The 17,808-nt window shown below is 42.8% G+C and overlaps 1 protein-coding gene across 1 annotated transcript in view; it reads right to left on the bottom strand.

Moving 5' to 3' along the window:
- Positions 1-17,557, bottom strand: part of IL16 (interleukin 16) — a 180,611-nt gene extending 163,054 nt beyond the window's left edge. The window contains exon 1 of the mRNA XM_089676405.1: positions 17,273-17,557. The gene's annotated coding sequence lies outside the window, so the exon portion shown is untranslated. The remainder of the gene's footprint in view (positions 1-17,272) is intronic.
- Positions 17,558-17,808: the final 251 nt, after the last annotated feature.

Genomic DNA, 17,808 nt, shown 5'->3' with positions numbered 1-17,808 from the left:
GCAGGGAAAGCAATTCCTTCCTGATCTCCCGAGAGGCAATCCCTGGATCAACTTTACCTAGAAATGTTAGTATCCAGTTATATTCTGTGTATCTAAGAAAGAATCCACTGAGCTGGCCAGAACAGCTCTTGAGCGAGTCTATTCTACATTTTCACAGCTCTCACTGGGAAGAAACCTTTCTGTGTTTGGAGATTAAATTTCTTTTCCTCCTGACGTAAAGAGTGCCCCCTTGTCCTCTGTGATGAGCTCAGGGTGAATAACTCTACATCGAGTAAGTTCACTATATGAACCACTGATGTATTTATACATGTTGATCATACCCCCCCTTAATCTCCTCTTCTCAAGAGAGAATAAATTGAGTTCCTCTAATCCTTCCTCATAGCTGAGCTTCTCCATGCCTTTTATCAATTTGTAATGTGTCTCTTGTCTTTGACAGACACATATCCTAGGACTCCAGGAACTCCTATAGTATGTTTGAAGCCTCTGACTACCGCCTGTTCAATGGCTTCAAGCTCGTTTTTTGTAGCATTACATTCATTGAATATGATGTGCAGCCCTTTGGTGATGTCAATGGTTGAACTTGAGGCCTCCGTGTATCAAGTAAGATGACCACCACTACACTATTTTGTACTTAGCTTTGCTAAGCCACTTGCTTGTTAAATCTATTTATCCTCCCATTTCACCTAGTCATTACCACTTGAATATCTCTATTACTGTAATATACCTGGCTTTTGTTTGGTGAACTGATGTTTCTAAAACCCATCATATTCTAATTAGCACAAGAGAGCTAATGCCATTGTAGCACCCTCCTAGATAGGTGCTAGGTTTAGATAGATAAGATTTAGTGTGTTTTTGATAGGTAAATTTGGTTGTCACACTGTAGTCATTTTGGTTATATTTGTTGCTAGGTAAAGCATAACTTGCACACTGTAATTAGTGCTGCTGTGTACTGCTAGCTAGGTCTGTTCAGTGTGATCAGCTGCAGCCATGCTGATAGCACCCTCTGTATTCAGAAGGCTTGAGAAGCTTCTGGATAATAGGTGTGGAACTATGCGGATGGCAGTATGAATATGGATACAGCCCCAGCCTATCCCAGAGAAAGAGGCTCTGAAGGTATGCTGGGTAACTGTATATATTCAGTAAGCACATTGGGCTCTGGGTATTTCCTGCATAGAATTGTTCCAGCTTGAAGAGGGCATGCTACTCTCCCAGGCAATGCTGATGGATCTACTTCTGTAGGCCTGAGGGTGACATGAGGGCAACCTGAGGGCCTGAATGCTGATTCCTGGGTTTTGCTAACAGGGGCCGTCTACTGAAGATCTGGTCTGGTATCACAGAGGAAAGCAACCAGCCGTTCTTGGGCCTTGTGAGTACAGACAACCCTAAAGGATCTTAGAGACTGTGTGCTACTTAAACCCTTCTGGTGCTAGTGAGTCAGCTGTGGATCTAGCTAAAGGGGTCACTGGCTGGTGTTCTAAAGAGCTATGTCCACTTAACCTGCTAGCTAAAAAGGCTCTGCTCTAGTTGTTGCTGCTACTACTACTACTACTGCCTTAAAGCTAAAGTCTACTGTTTGTTTCAAGCAGGGACTTTGTCATAACCCAGGGCTTGAAAAAGCCACTCGCCTGCTCGCCAAATGCAAGGAGAAATTTCTCTGTGGAGAGCGGCTGCGAGCGGTGAGCACAGATGAAGCATGGAGAGACTGCACCTGCGCTCCAAGCCTCATTGTGAAGCCGAGTTCCGGTTTACAACTTCCGGATTCCGGCTGCTGCGGCACCGCCGCTGAGGGGACAAGTGCAGGAGAGGTCCGCTCTCCTACGCTGAGAGGAAACACCCTCTCCACGGCTGCGGGGGACTCGGGGGACAGTAAGTACTGTATACAACATGTCCTATCACTATAATGGAGTACTGGGGAGCTGGGATATACATTACTCAGTAATGTATACCCCAGCTCCCCTATACTCCATTATAGTGATATGACATGTATACAGTAATGTATATCCCAGCTCCCCTGTACTCCATTATAGTGATATGACATGTATACAGTAATGTATATCCCCCCTCCCCTGTACTCCATTATAGTGATATGACATGTATACAGTAATGTATATCCCCCCTCCCCTGTACTCCATTATAGTGATGACATGTACACAGTAATGTATATCCCAGCTCCCCTGTACTCCATTATAGTGATATGACATGTATACAGTAATGTATATCCCCCCTCCCCTGTACTCCATTATAGTGATATGACATGTATACAGTAATGTATATCCCCCCTCCCCTGTACTCCATTATAGTGATATGACGTGTATACAGTAATGTATATCCCAGCTCCCCTGTACTCCATTATAGTGATATGACATGTATACAGTAATGTATATCCCCCCTCCCCTGTACTCCATTATAGTGATATGACATGTATATAGTAATGTATATCCCAGCTCCCCTGTACTCCATTATAGTGATATGACATGTATACAGTAATGTATATCCCAGCTCCCCTGTATTCCATTATAGTGATATGACATATATACAGTAATGATTAATGTATATATGTCATATCACTATAATGGAGTACAGGGGAGCTGGGATATACATACTGTATACATGTCATCACTATAATGGAGTACAGGGGAGCTGGGATATACATTACTGTGTACAGTTTTTTATTTTGGACTTATTCTAAAGAAAAATATAATTTCATAAGCTTTAAGGGGGCGTGGTTGGGGGTGGGCCGGGGTGGGTTTTGGGGTGGGCCTGAGCAAGGTTGGGTGGGGCAACTGGTGGAGAGTAAGTTTTGTGACCCGCTAGTAGGTCTGGAATCGAAATTTTAACCCCTGTCATAACCTATCCAAAAATGTACCTAAAGTCCTCAACCGTACATAGTTACTGTTTTTGGAGTATCCCACCTAATTCCCTCATCCCTATGCAAGCTCTCCAAAAATAAAAACAACAAAAAACAACATCCATAGACTGGACATTGAAGAAATGTGTGGATGAGCCTGTGTGCCTGATTGCAGCGCAAAGCTTTTGGGAAAGATCTGGACAGTATTCTTGCGGTTCTTAGGGGAGTAGCGCTACACCGTGGTAGAACATTAAGACAATTTATATAGTATGTTCCATGTACGTTAAGAATAATTGAGGAGGCCAAAATCCCCGTTATAAAAGCCTCCAGTGAAATGAAATGATCAGATATCACTAAACAAGTAACAAACTAATGTGTTACAAAAATATACAGCATTTTCCTGTCTTTATCATAAAAATACAATCTTTGAAGACACTAAAGTACAGTCACCATAAGAAAATTAAAGGGGAGTTCTGCACATTTCTCTCCTGAAGGCACAAAATGCCTTCAATAGACCAACATCAAACTGTACTATGACACCAGAACTACATTGGAGAGGATAGGAAGCAGCAAGATGACTTCCAGGAAACTTGTCTTTCAGGCTTTATAATTTTCTTAGAAAATTACATACAAAGGTTTTTCTGCTTTGGAAAGAATTCTCTTTTAATCTATGTTTTATTGTCCCAAAGGATTGCCTGGATGATCTATGCAGCTCCTATTTGGCATAAACAAGAAACCTAATAAAACCAAACAATTCATTCCCTCAAACAACCTCAACCCCGCCAGAACAGTGGGGAATAGTGGCAACATCCTGGCTTTGGACAGCTAGGCAATTATTATGGTGCTGACTGTACCAGCAAATTCTATGTAGGACATCCAAGAATTAATTCATAAACTAATGTTCTTCAGTTTATTTGGATTATGCAATCAATATTGGCTCCTTATAAAGTAAAACAGGATGGCTGAAGGGATAAAAGTATCATTTTGGAATAGGCTGGCTGAAAGACTTGACCTTTGCACAAATGAAACAATATAGTAGAACTTGAAGGGAACAATTAATGAAAGACAGATCAAAAAATAGGTTGATGCAATTCTATAAACAGAAAAGGTTTAAAATGGCAAAAACTAATGCTTGGGATTGGTTGGTGGATAAAACTTGCTTCTCTTGTTGGAGGAACTGTAAGGAAAATGTCAGTTACCAAGACTAAAAAATTAAAATTTTCATCACTTATTATTTAGTTTATTGAAAATGACAAAAGTTCACATTTGCGGGCAGTCATAAAGTGCATCTAAACCTAAAGAACAACTTTTTTTTAGTAAATTGCAACTTACCAGTCCTTAGATATGACGTAAGCTGAATTAGTGTTCTTTTTTGCTTTATTGTCATCTGGTGATCCTTAGGTGAGAACATCCATTTATTATACTGTAGCTATGGAGGAGCAGCATTGTCACCCTAGAACAGGACTTCAAAATGCCCCCACCCCCTTTACATCTCCATAACATATGGGGAGGTGTCCCAAATTGATCACTAAAGGAAAAGAACATGTTCACTTCGCAAGGGAGTTTTCACATAACCACTTTAGTGCCGCCCCATAGCAGAAATAATGCTACAGGGCGGCAGCGGTGCGCAAAATCATGTATATATACGTGATTTTGCATTTCCAGGTAGGGGGCACACGTGAGGATGTCAGTGACACCAAGTCAGTTCCCCCCAGTGTCAGAATGCTTGCTGGCTATAATTTGCTGACCACCGCCATTACTAGTGAAAAAAAAAAACCGCCCAGTATATATACCGCCATTTGTAAACACTATGATTTTCATGCAAACCAATTAATTTACATGTATTGGGATTTTTTTTTAGAAAAAGCATGTAGCAGAATACATTTTGGCCTAAATTTATGATGAAATTTGATTTTTAAATTTTTTTACTGGACATTTTTAATAGCAAAAAGTCAAAAATATTGTTTTTGTTTCTCAAAATTGTCGTTTTTTTTATAGCTCAAAAAATAAAAAACCGCACAGGCAATAAAGTACCACCAAAAGAAAGATCTATTCACGGGAAAAAAAGGACGTCAATTTAATTTGGTTGCAGCGTTGCATGACTGCACAATTGTCAGTTAAAGTAACGCAGCGCAGTAACGCAAAAAAAGACCTGGATATGAAGGGGGGTAAATCCTGTGAAGGGCAAGTGAATGTGGGAAAGCTGTGCTAACTTCAATTTGAAATGTGGGAATCAATTCCCAGCACAGTGAACTTCAGTGTTTTGAAACGCATAATTCCTGCTTTTTCCCCATTTCCCTTTTACATGATTAGATTCTTCACAAAGTGAATTTTCACCATATTCACTAAGCTAAGCGAAAAAATTCCTGTGAAAAGTAAACTACAGAAGTCTACTCCTGTAGTAAACCAACCCTATCGAATGTGCCACAAAAGCTACATTTTATATGTCTTCCTGTTATTTGTTTAATTGACCCCCATCACCGGTACACCTTCCTTTCCCCCTTTCGGCACTCACTGTTTTGTGTATGTAGCAGGAGAGGGTAAGATATTAATCCTATCTGTGTTGGCTCTGATCTGCTGACTGGCCTCTCCTGTGTAACCTGACACTTTCACTGACACAAAGCAGTGAGGGATTTCAGCCCCCCCACCTTTCTCCTCTCAGACTGTAATAGAGAGAGAGAGCCAATCATAAGAGCCATTAAAGGAGCCAATGACAAGGACTTTCTCAAGCAGGGAAGTGCAGCTGAAAAGCATTGTGGAATATGTAGTCCTGAACAGAAATGGCCTGATATGCTTATATTGCAATGAAACTACAAAGGCCAGAATGCTGAGTGAGAGCAGAGTGAAGGAGTCTCCATCTTGTTTCTCCTGAGGAGAGGAGACTGCATGTGGCAGGAGAGAGATTGGACCTGGCAAAGAAGTGCTTCTTGGCAGTGCACTGCATGCTTGGTGATCTGCATCAGCCAAGGGAACATCCAAACTGAGAGAAGTGGCCTACAGTACAGTGGCCATCCTGTCAGTGTGAAGTGCTCATCGTGAGGTGACCAGAAGAGCCTGTAATTTCCAGGACGATCGTTTGGGTCTTAGTCACAGGATCTGGTGAGAGGGATTTTTTCCACTGTCAGATGACAGGAACACTGCACACATACTGCATCATACCTTGCTCATATTCCCCAGGCACTGGGTTGTGTAGATGGCCCTGCTGAAGAGATACAGTTTTCGCTTTGCAATACAAATACTGCCACAGGATTACAATTATACTTTAAAGAGTTTAAGTGCACCAACGAAAGTGGCTAGCTGAAGATCCCAAGATTCATCCTGTTACCAAGAGACTGAAGTTACTGGTGCCATACGGGCACATGCACGCGCATGCGTAGTCAGGCCTCTATATTGCATGGTGTGTGGGGGAATAGCTTTACCTTGGAAAGTAGCTATTAAGCATCATTTGGGTACAGTAATTGCCTATTGGGCTTGTGGTGTCGGGGGTTAGAAGGGAGAAGTCTGACACAACAGAGAGTCATTCTTCTGCTCTCCTCCTGCTTGGACACCATAGAGCTGAATTTATGTAGAGGAGTTAAATCCACTTTGAGGTTGCCAATTAAGTGTTTCCTCTGCTCTTGGGGTTATTCATGGTTGGAATCCCCTGAAAGCAGCCTGAGTGTAAAAGTGAGTTATATTGCTTCCGGTCTCAGTATTTGCTGGTCTCTTGATTCACCTAGCATATACCTGTTAGTGTTTATTACTTCCCATAGAGGTCTTACAGTAAAGCTGATCTCTGTGTTTTATTATAAAGTGTGTGCTTTTCATTGGTCCTTGCACTTACACTATTGCCAGATGTGTCAGTTGGGGTTGAGACAGTTCTTGGGGTTGAGAGGCAGAGTGGCAGAGTGAACAAACTTAAGCAGCCCCTACGGGGGTATCGCTACATATAGAAGCAGCAGTATGACCCCCTTGTTTGGTCAAAGCTACAGCCCTGCAATCAGCAAAGCTCCCGCTCCCTGAGCAACCAAGTGGAGAATATAACAAGTAATATTACTTTTTGTGGATCACACCCAACACCCCAATTAAGTGTTTTGTGGGTTCCATTATTCCACAGAACATAACCTATAGAATTCTCTTTCCTTCTTTTAAAACCAAGGGTTAAGATAAATTATAATACAAATTAATTTTTCCATAATAACATAAATGTGCCAAATGATGGGTTATCCTCCTTGCAAAGTCGTCCACTCCATATGTGGTCACTGGAGAAGAACCAAGGAAAGTATCTCATGGCTAATTCGGAGAAACAATGGAACTTCAGACCTGGTTTGGATGTCTTCAGAGACTGTAAGCGCGAAAATTACCTTGGCCTGCATTAGTCTCTGCCAAGAACTTTTATCCTTCTCTAGCACATTACGTACAAGGCCTGTCAGTACAGCTACTGCACCTTATCTGAATACGGTCTGAAAAATATTTGAGTATGATTGTACAGAAAACTGTCTGTGATTGCAAACATCGATATCTATCCTGAGAGAATCTGCCTTCTTTACATATTCTTTGTTACTTCAAACTTGAGTTATGAATTGACACAGGGTTGAGGACCCCACTTTTAGCAATGTTGCCCAAATTTATTTTTGGTGGTTGGCCTTACAGTTTACAAAATGGGAGGAAATCTCCCAAAGTGAAAGGAAACTGTTAGGGCTCATTCACAACATCTATGCTATCTGCATTTGAATCGATCTTCAGAGAGCATTTGACAGGCGGCAAAGAGGCATTGTATCACCTCCTTGCTGCCTGTTTCACTTCCTTGAAACCCACATTAGTGTACCTCAACTGCATGCATTGCAAGTGGTTGCGGAGCAGTTGCGGAGCAGCCCCTTTCACTTGAATGGGGCACGTTTGGCGGGCAGTATGTCTGCCAAAAATAACCAGAGGTATAATTTCCAGCCACTGCCTCTGCAGCTAAGGGGGTAGTAGTTGAGGGGTGGTAAAAGCGTGGCTCGACTGCTAGTTTTAGCACTGCTCAAACAGCTAGTGTGAATGAGCACTTAGACAGTTATCACCACTGTGATTGACCCAACAGGTTGCTTACAGTTTACAAGTTCACCATGAATCAAAATTGCCATGTAAGATGTTATAGAAAACATAATATACCATAATCACTGAAGCGATGCACCTAAATCACAGTGCATCTCACCCACTAGGACCTAAAATATAACTTTTATTCTATTCCATTAAAAAATAATTGAAACCATCCCGAACCTTTATCCTGCAGATAGCAACTTGGAAAGATGGATGATCTGTTCTATCTACAGTTTACTGGCTGCAAATAAATTCTGTCTCCAAATCAGTTATTGCTTCCAAAGTCTATGAGTATCAGCCTAGTGTATACTGCATTTTGGACCTCATTATAAATCCATACATTGACTAAAAACCTATACCACTAGCCTCCAGACTGTGGCCTGGGAGCCAGATGTGGCCTTTTGCTTGCTTTCATCCAACAATGGATCATACTCCCCCCCCCCCCACTGACACCAACGCTGGGACACAATTCCACCCAATGACACCAATGATGAGACACAATTCCACACAATGACACCAACATTGGGGCACAATTCCTCCCAATGACATCAAATATGGGGCATTGTTATTTCCACTGACATCAGGACCTTTTCTACTCCCAATGGCCACAGTCTGCCCCCCTAAAGACTGAAGAACAGTAAACTGGCACTTTGTCTAGGAAGTTTGGAGACTCCTGATCTATACTCTCAATTAAAAAAAAAAATTACAAAAGAAAAAAGTAAAATTTTAGGTCCTAGTAGGTGAGATGCATGATAGCTTAAAAGAGAAGTATGCGTTAAATAAGAAAATAATTTATACCCACTTAGGTGGATGCATTGATCCAATGCTGCATCTGTCCCTCGCTGGCTCTAAGGATGAGAACTGAGTGATCAAAGACTGCTGATTGCTCAGTTCTCAGAGTTCCGTGACAGCAGTGACTGTCATTCTCTGGCTCTCTGCTCTGACCATTCAGCACTCACTGGAGCGCTGGGCTGTAGAGGATGCAGGAGGGGCTGGCTCAAGCTCTAGGCAGACCACTGAGAGGCTGAGCCAGGTGCTGACTAGGCTTCTGGATGGATCCCAACATTGTGGTAGGATCCCCAGAAGTATAGCCATCACTTCAGCAAATTATTTTATTGCAAACTTCCCACAAAGGGACATATAATTGATTCTAATATGTATACCTTTATTATTAATATTATAGTTATTATTAATAATAATAATATCATTGATTAAAGAATAATACAATCGAAAAACAAGCCTACATATAGGGCCATCAAGGTTTAAGGTTTGGTTTTACTATCATAAATGTAAATGGCAGCACTAAGAGGCAGGTGGGTATCCTGAAAATACAGTATATGTACCCACAGGGAGCATGCTGAAGTGCAGGGAAGAGTAGACAGATCACTTAATTAGTATGTTGCTGCTCCTTTACATCCAATCACAGGGTGGTAGAAGGAAGATGACCAAGATGTGTTATTCAGCTGCAGCAGAGGAAAACCAAGCCACCAGTATTTAGCCGTTTGACTGGAGTTCAGCTTTAGTATGTACTACAAAGATGTATTCAAGAACTGGTCCTAAGCAGTATATGGCATCAGTAAAAATACAGTACAAAAGATTCATCTAATACTTCATCAGCTGTTATAGGGTAAGGTAAAAACCACCTCTGTATTCATAGACAGAAGGTCTGGGGGGATTAATGGACCTTGGTTTTTCAGTTATGACATTGAAGAATTTGAAGGATTAGAATCAATTCAGTACTGTCCGTGATACTTTTTTTATATGCACTAACTAGCAATAAAAAAAGTATCACGGACAGTACTGAATTGTTTCTGTCGCAAGTGCACTAATACGGCTACAATCACCTCAAGCAAGGATTAGAATGAAATAGCATGTATTAACATATGTTTTAGTAAAAAATAGATAAATAATAATAATAAATTATATATATATATATATATATACATATATATATATACATATACACACACCGTCTCTCTCTATATATATACAGTATATATATATATATATATATATACACACTGTCTCTCTCTCTCTATATATATATATACACAGTATATATATATATATATATATACTGTAAACTGAAAAAGGTTAATTAGATTCTCTGGTTTTCTGATGTGCACCCGAAAGCTGAAAGTTGACTGTGAGCACATTTTCTATCCTTTGAGGTCCAAAGTGCCATGCATGACATATGGTGGTGTAGTCACAGCACAAAGCTCCAAATTAACTACATTAAGACTGTAGTCTATGAGGATATATGGATGTTTCATGGCCATTTAAAAGTTCCTATGTTTTTTCAGTAATTAATGAAAAAGGGGATCTCCAGAATTTAAAATGGGACATGCAATCTACATTGTTTATTAAAATACCTAAATTTAGTTGGATTTTGTGTTTCACTTTCAGTCTTGCACTGGAAAATAATAGACTTGATAAATAATGTCTTTCACTCCATGACACTTGATTTAAAACAAAGACAGTTCCCTTTGCTTTGGTCCTTACATCCAGATAATCACAACATTAATAACATTTACACATAACTAACCAGATAATAACATTTAGGCTTTGTGTACATGAGCAACTCCTAAACTCGAGTTTAGGAGCTTTTGGCATTTTTTTGCCAAAGCTCCTAAACTCAGCTCCATAAAAGCCTATGCATCCATATACACATACGCTTTTAGCAGAGTTTTGAAGCTGCCGCATTTAGGTGAGGTTAAACCTCCCACTCCTGAACGCGGAAGAATTGTGTTCAGGATTGCGAACGTTTTGACCGCCAACGGCAAAACGCTGTAAAACTGTGGTACCAAAGTTGCTGCATTTTGCAGCGATTTGATTTTTCCCGCGGCCGTCGGTCAGGGTAGGCTTGTGCACATGGAGCCTTAAAGTGGAGCTCCAGTCTCCCCCCAAACAATTAAAAGTCAAAACCAGGTACCTGCTCCCCCCAAAAAAAGTGTCAAATGTGTCAGTGGAGGGGGGAGGAGGCAAACAAGCAGGAACTTCCCCTTATGGATGAAGTTCCGCTTTATGAATTCCATCAGAGACAATTTGAGAATGAGTTATGCGACAGAACTGACATCATCATTTTCTAGGCAGGTCTTGCCTGACACCTGTATTGGCCAAAAACAGGACTGGAACAACCATTAAAAGAGAAGTATTGGATTTTTTTGTCCCCCCTGGCTAAGTGTGAGAACTCAACGATCACATGACTGCTGATCACTGGGTTCTCACAGACGCTCTGAGCAGAGAGCAGGACTGTCAGTCACTGCTCTTTCCTCTGACAGCCCACCCACACTCACTGGAGCGCTGGGTTGTGGAGGGGGAGGGAGTGGCTGGCTCAGGCTCTCAGCGGCTCGATAAGAGGCTGAGCCAGGTGCTGCTCCAGACTCTGGAGTGGATCCTCTGGAGTGGATCCCGACTTTGAAGTCGGGATCTTTCCCCAGCCTGGAAATAGCTTTGGCTGTACTTCTTCTTTAAGCGATACAAGCACATGCTTAGGGCACTAAGGAAAAGGGGCACCACTAAGATTTTCCCTTTAGCTATTATGAAACGGTGGTCTTAAAACTGCAGGGGCTGGATGCTGCCCTTTGGTTGCCTTTATCCAGCCCTTGGGGCACTATTCCTTCCAATGAAACAATGCACTATTTCTCACACTGATGCCAACGATAGGACACTTTTTTTTCCATTGACACCAGCAGCAAGGCACTATTTCCTTCATTGACATCAACAATGGGACACTTTTCGTCTGCTAACACCAATGATGAAGCATTATTTCTTCCATTAACACCAACTTTGGGGCACATTTCCGCCAGTGACACCAATGATGGGGCAGTATTTCTTCCACTGACACTGGGGATAGGGCACTATTACTCCTACGCAGGGCGGACTGACAACTCATGGGGCCCCCGGGCAATAGGGGATTATGGGACCCCTGTGTCCTTGCCAAAACTCAAAAAAGCTTATGAAAAAGGTACCAGGGGCATCTCATTGGGCCTCCTACTGACCCTGGGCCGTCGAGCAGTGCCCAAGTTTCCAAATGGTCAGTCCGCCCCTGCTCCTACGGACACCAATGTTGGGACACTGTTCCTCCCACTGATGACAACTATTTGCTCTATTATTCCCATCAATACCAATGATGGGACACTATAATTCTTCCAGCTGACTACAGGCACTGTGTAATTTTCTGACTCCCACTGACACTGGAGCATTTTCTACTCCCACTGGCCAGTCCCCCCTAAAGTCTGAAGGACAGTAATAAGGTCCTTTGTTTTGAAAGTGTGGAGACCCATGCTCTAAAGGATGAGTGCTCTTTAAACCAATGTGTAATTATCCCTTTTTGCCCCTTTGCCCTGAGTAAACTGATCCTATCCTCCTCCTCTTACTGCTGCAGCCTAGATTGTATATTTACATCCTGCACCCCAAGTCCTCTCTCTCCTGGCACACAGGTGCATTACAGCTCTATTAACATATATGGGGGTTACCGTGTGCCTGCACAGCCAGGAGAAAGAGGACTTGCAGCACAGGATGTAAGACCTCACTTACATGGGTGGTCGGGGCTGGATAGTTTGCTGTGATCAGAAATGGCAAAATGCTGCCTTTGAACGCAGCTGCACTCTGTGCAATGGCCACATACATACTGCGGCTAGTCTGTGTGTGGCCAGAAACTCTGCAGAAAAGATGTCCCTGGATGTACAGTGCCTTGGATGAGTAATTGCATGCTAACAGCGGTGGTGCCGGCCATTGATATGTATAGAGTGCAAGTCTCTCAGCCGCCGTTGTTCCCACATACTGTGTGCAACCAGCGTTTAGCTCCGCTGATGAGAATCCACTGATTCTCAGTGGTAGCTGCCCCTGGCCACCCAAGTGAATGTATCCCTAATAAACAACAGAAATTGCAGCAGTTGGATCTTGTAAGATATACATCTGTGGAGGGAGAAGGTGGGATCCAAGGGAGGCGGGACACCATTGATGGGTTGTGTTTATCATCACAGGTCAGGTGCAATGCTTTGGCCAATCACAGCACAATTTGGCAGAGATAGCGGTGAGGTCACTGCTAGCTCCGCCCAATTGTTTACATCTGACTCGCAAATGTCGGATAGCAGTGAGCTCTTGGCGGGTGTGTACGGGTTAGCGGGCGTCATGTTTTTTTTTTTCATTTCGGTGAATTGGAGGTATCGTGACAATGCTGGATGTCGTGATTGACAATGGACTACAAAGATGGAACTGTTTTTTGCCTTTTTTTTTTAAATAAAGGACTTGTCAAAAACTGCAGTTGTGTTTTTATTTACATTTTACACTTTTTTTGGTGAATGGGTAGGGGTACTATGTATCCCATACTCATTTACAAGGGGGGGCGGTATCTGGAGGCCCCCTTGTAAAAGGAGGCTTCCAGATTCCAATAAGTCACCCCCCCCGACCCCCACAACCACAGACCAGGGTTATGGGGAAGAGGCCCTTGCTCCCCCTACTCCAAAGGACCCCCCCATATTGAGAGAGCCTATCACCAAAACATCATCACATAGGGGAAAAAAAAAGTTAAGAAAAAAAAAAGAATTATTTTGTATAAAAAAACTTACACTCAAACACCTAACACCCCCCCCCCCCAAAAAAAATGTTGCCCCACCCCCACATATACGAACGTACGAACACAAACACACACGTCAGAGCGCCTACGTGTGAACACGTTGTTTGCGATACACATGTTACATATCGCCGCGCCCACTGGAGTGAGAGCAGTAATTCTAGCACCAGACCTCCTCCGTAACGCTAAACTGATGACTTATAAGGGCTTTTGAAAAGTTGCCTATACAAAATATAGGGTACTGAAGTTTGTCACCATTTCATAGGTGTACACAAATTTAAAGTTTGCATGTTGAGTATCTATTTACTTGGCACAACCTCATCTTTTATTTTTTACCAAAAATGTGGATAACTTATTGTGTTTGTTTGCCCTAAAATTCACTTTAGTGTGATTTTTACAGAAATTTTGTTTCCTAGACCTCTGCAATAATATCGTGTAACATAACAAATTAGGTCTACAACTAGTTTATTCTCTAGGGCAGGGCTTGAAAAAGCCGCTCGCCCACTCGCCAAATGCGAGGAGAAATGCCTCTGTGGCAAGCGGCGAGCACAGATGAAGAAGCATGGAGCGACTGCACATGCACTCCAAGCCCACTGAGGGGACAAGTGCAGGAGAGGTCCGCTTTCCTACGCTGAGTGGAGGACACGAGGCCCGCTCTCCACCGCCGTGGGGGACATGAGGCCTGCTCTCCACCGCCGTGGGGGACACAAGGCGCGCTCTCTACCGCCATGGGGGACTCGAGGCCCGCTCTCTACCGCCATGGGGGACTCGAGGCCCGCTCTCTACCGCCATGGGGGACTCGAGGCCCGCTCTCCACCGCCGTGGGGGACACAAGGCCCGCTCTCCACTGCCTTGCGGACACGAGGCCCACTCTCCACCGCCTTGGGGGACACGAGGCTTGCTCTCCACCGCCTTGGGGGACACAAGGTCCGCTCTCCATCGCCTTGGGGGACTTAAGGCCCGCTCTCCACCGCCTTGGGGGACTCAAGGCCCGCTCTCCACCGCCTTGGGGGACTCAAGGCCCGCTCTCCACCACCTTGGAGGACACGAGGCCCACTCTCCTCCGCCTTGGGGGACACGAGGTCCACTCTACTCCGCCTTGGGGGACACGAGTAAGGTTTGTGCCTGGCTAGTAGGTCTGGACTCTAAATTTTAACCCCTGCTCTAGGGTGTCTGCTTTCAGAAAATATATAATGTTTGGGGGTTTTGTGTAATCTTGAGGCCTAAAATGATTTTTTAAACATGTGTTCAAAAAAATGCAAAAACGGCAGTGAAAGGGTTAAGCAATGAAAAATTACTTCCCCTTTAAAAACGGTACTTTTTTTAAAAAAATGTTCATGTCCCTCAAGGCAGTACCTGAGTCCCCATACCCCTTTAACAGCCAATAACTTGCATATAAGCCTTCAAAATGGGCACTTTTGAATTTTAGAAGTTTGTGTCCCATAGGCTAGCATTAAGTTCGAAGTTCGCGGTCAAACTTTTGTTCAAATATTTGACCACGAACTGAATAGGGGGGTGTTCGGCCCATCACTACAGACCATAACATTTTATCAGATTCCAACTATTTCAAATAAAAAGCATGCTTCCCGACCACCCTATAGCAGATATACTGCTACAGGGCAGCAGGGGTGCACAGAATCACATATATATATACGTGATTATGCATATCCGGGTGGGGGGGCGCGCGTGAACCGCATGCGCGCCCTACCCGTGCCGCTAATCACGGCTGCGGCTGTCAATCACCAGGTCCCGACCAGTAATTACCCACCGGCGCCCAGTGATTACCGAGCATCTCCAACGCGGAGGAAGACTGGTTTGTTTACTAACAGTCTTCCTCCCTGTTGGCTTGGGCACACTACTCTGGATGGCTGTGCAGAGCACAGCCATCCAGAGCAGTGTGCTTACAGTGAAGCACACACCCCTGCCCTCTAGTAAAACACTTCCTACACATAGTTAACCCTTTTACCGCCCCTCATATTAACCCCTTCCTGTCCAGTGCCATTAGTACAGTGTCAGTGCTTTTTTTTAGCACTGATCACTGTATTGGTGTCACTGGGGATTTCATTAACACCAAGTCAGTTCAACCCAGTGTCAGAATGTCCGCCACAGTCACGCTAAAAGTTGCTGATCTCCACCATTACTAGAAGAAAAAAAAATCCCAGTATCTATACCGCCATTTGTAAACGCTATAACTTTCACGTAAACCAATTCTTTTACACATATTGGGATTTTTTTTTAGCAAAGACAGTCGCAGAATACATTTTGGCCTAAATTTATGGCGAAATTAGATTTTTTAAATTTTTTTACTGGACATGTTTAATAGCAAAAGTCCAAAATATTTTTTTTTTCTCAAAATTGTCTGTCTTTTTTTTTTTAGCACAAAAATAAAAACCACACAGGCGATCAAATACCACTGAAAGAATGCTCAATTCATGGGAAAAAAGGACGTAAATTTCATTTGGGTGCAGCATTGCATGACCGTGCAATAGTCAGTTAAAGTAACGGAGCACAGTAACACAAAAAATGGCCTGGTCAGGAAGGTGGGGATCCTCAGGAGGGCAAGTGGTTAATATGGTATCTTACATTAATGCTGAGCAACCCGGAAAGTTGTGATTTTTGAAAAGTTGATGAATGAGACTCTGTATTTTTCTAACATGAGTGACATTACATCAATATATATTTCCAGGATCCTTAACACATATTCAGTTCATTTGCCAGAAATATATGAAAGCAGTCACTTCAATCTAAAAGCTCAATATTAAATATGAATGAAGTGTATGAGTGACAAAGAAGGGTCATAGAGAATACAGGTTTTCTATATAACAACTTTCTTTTGCAAAGTTTATATAGAAAACTATAGGACTTTAACCCTTCGCTGTACGTCGTACGGACCAGACAGCTGGGCGTTTTACACACAACCCAGTGGCTGATTCCAGGATCCTTAACAAACATTCAGTTCCCTTGTCAGAAATACATGAAAGCAGTCACTTTAATCCAAAAGCTCAGTATTAAATATGAATTGAGTCATTTGACAATAATTCATTATTACAAATCCGATCATGGTTTCTATGTAATATAAACTGTTCAGAAACAAACGTTAGCATCATTGTCAAACCTTCTTCTTTACAAAGCCACCAAATGTCTCCAAACATGTTATCCAGGACTAGATCGCAGCCAGTTCCCCCTAGCCTATGCTAATGCAGGCCATACATGGTTCAAATTCCGAACGATTTTTCATCCAGAAATCGAAAACGTTGTTCGCTCAGTAATCCGATGGTCCCATCAATGATTTTGAAAATCGGCCGACCAAGTTATAAAGTTCACCCCATATAACAGGCAAAACTTCTGTTCCTTCCAGGTCACAGCTCATACGCATATTCTTTTTGGAAAAACGATCGTACGATTTGACCATCATTGAGTCAAAATTCCGTCGTTTTTCATGAATTTTCCAACATGCCCGATCAGTGAAAAGGGGAGGAACCACGAAAATCGGCCGGTGCCATTGACCCACAAACAGAGCCAAAATCAGCCGATTATTCTTAGGTCCGATTTTCGTATGAAAAATCGGTTGAATTTCGACCCATGTATAGCCAGCCTAAATCTCTTCTACCATGCCTACGTTTCTGCACTTACATAAAAGAGCTCTTTCTTTGGTTAGTCTTAATTAAAAATAACCCAGGACAAGCTGCGCTACTGTTAAATCAAGAACATCTGGCAAAGTTTTCCACTTTACAAGTCACTAAAAGTTTAGTTGATGAAAAAAAAACAAAAAACGTATGACTTACCATTGCCAAGAATACTGAATATCTTCTTTACAGATTCATTAAGGCGAAGTGAGCCTCCTGATTGAGAGTGAACGGCCGGTCCATGCTCCTGACGGCTGGTCCTGTGTGGATATCCCTCCTCTGCAAGACTTTCATATGACTTCTTTTGCTTTTTTTTTTTTTTCCTCCCTCTGCTCTTGCTCTGCAGTGACTTGCCAGTAAATCATAATTGCCTGAGTCTACGCATTTTCAATACCGCCCAGTGAGACAGATGTGCATAAAAGAGATGCTATTTCACTGAATGAAACCACGTTGGGCTTAACCTTTTTCTCCTGCACCGCAAGGCAACAATGAGGAACCTCAGACTTTTCCTTTGCTGAGCTGGACCAGTCAGACTAAAAAGCAGAACGCTGCGAGTTCGCGGCAAATTAGTGGTGGGCTACACACCGCCTCATACCGCCGCCGCTGACTGCGAAAGAGTTAAATCACTGCTGCCCTCAGCTCCACTTTCTTTCTTCTGGTCGTTCAGGGGGTCCTGTTAGCTGGCTGCCTTTTTG

The sequence above is a fragment of the Staurois parvus genome, unplaced genomic scaffold (genome assembly GCF_062004578.1).
Source record: "Staurois parvus isolate SC_StPar_1 unplaced genomic scaffold, SC_StPar_1.0 ptg000168l, whole genome shotgun sequence".
Taxonomy (NCBI): Eukaryota; Metazoa; Chordata; class Amphibia; order Anura; family Ranidae; genus Staurois; species Staurois parvus.
Note: the sequence above shows the minus strand (reverse complement) of the source record. Positions and strands in the feature narration are given on the sequence as shown.